Consider the following 289-nt stretch of genomic DNA (forward strand, 5'->3'; position numbering starts at 1 on the left):
TGACTATATCACCCGGCCGACCATCCGACGCCCAACGTGCCGGCCGCGTGTAAGCCCAATTTGCCGGCCATGTGCAAGTCCGAATCGCTACCAATATTTTGATTTAAAAAGATGAGTGTGGGGCGGAGGAAATAAAGGAAGACGTCTTGTTTATCAATAATAATATATTTAGAAATTATAATAAAATACTATGAGTAATGACTAATGAATTATTTGCTATAAATTTATAATGCATGCTTCCCAGAAAGCAAAATACGCGCACTGTGCGACGCACGCGTGCGGATTATCT

Source organism: Belonocnema kinseyi, chromosome 8, assembly GCF_010883055.1.
Source record: "Belonocnema kinseyi isolate 2016_QV_RU_SX_M_011 chromosome 8, B_treatae_v1, whole genome shotgun sequence".
Classification (NCBI taxonomy): domain Eukaryota; kingdom Metazoa; phylum Arthropoda; class Insecta; order Hymenoptera; family Cynipidae; genus Belonocnema; species Belonocnema kinseyi.